The following is a 301-nucleotide window of genomic DNA, read 5'->3' as shown; positions in this document are numbered from 1 at the left end:
TGCTGCTTCTGCTGCTGCTGCTGCTGCTGCTCGTTCTGCTGCTTTTTCTTCTTCCTTTTCTCATCCCGCTGCTGTCCCTGCTGCTCGTGTAGCAGCATTTGCTGCTGCAGCAGTTCCTGCTGCAGCAGTTGTTGCAACACCCCTGGCTGCTGCAGCAGCATCGTTTGCTGCAGCAGCAGCAGCATCAGTTGCTGCAGCAGCATCACTTGCTGCAGCAGGCCAACTTGTTGCTGCTACTGCAGCATCCCATCGGCAGAATCAGCAGCAGCACAACTTGCTGCTGCTGCTGCTGCTGCAGCAA

The sequence above is a fragment of the Eimeria mitis genome, genomic scaffold (genome assembly GCF_000499745.2).
Source record: "Eimeria mitis Houghton genomic scaffold, Emh_scaff2238, whole genome shotgun sequence".
NCBI lineage: Eukaryota > Apicomplexa > Conoidasida > Eucoccidiorida > Eimeriidae > Eimeria > Eimeria mitis.
The sequence above is the reverse complement of the archived record's forward strand: the minus strand, read 5'-3'. Positions refer to the sequence as shown.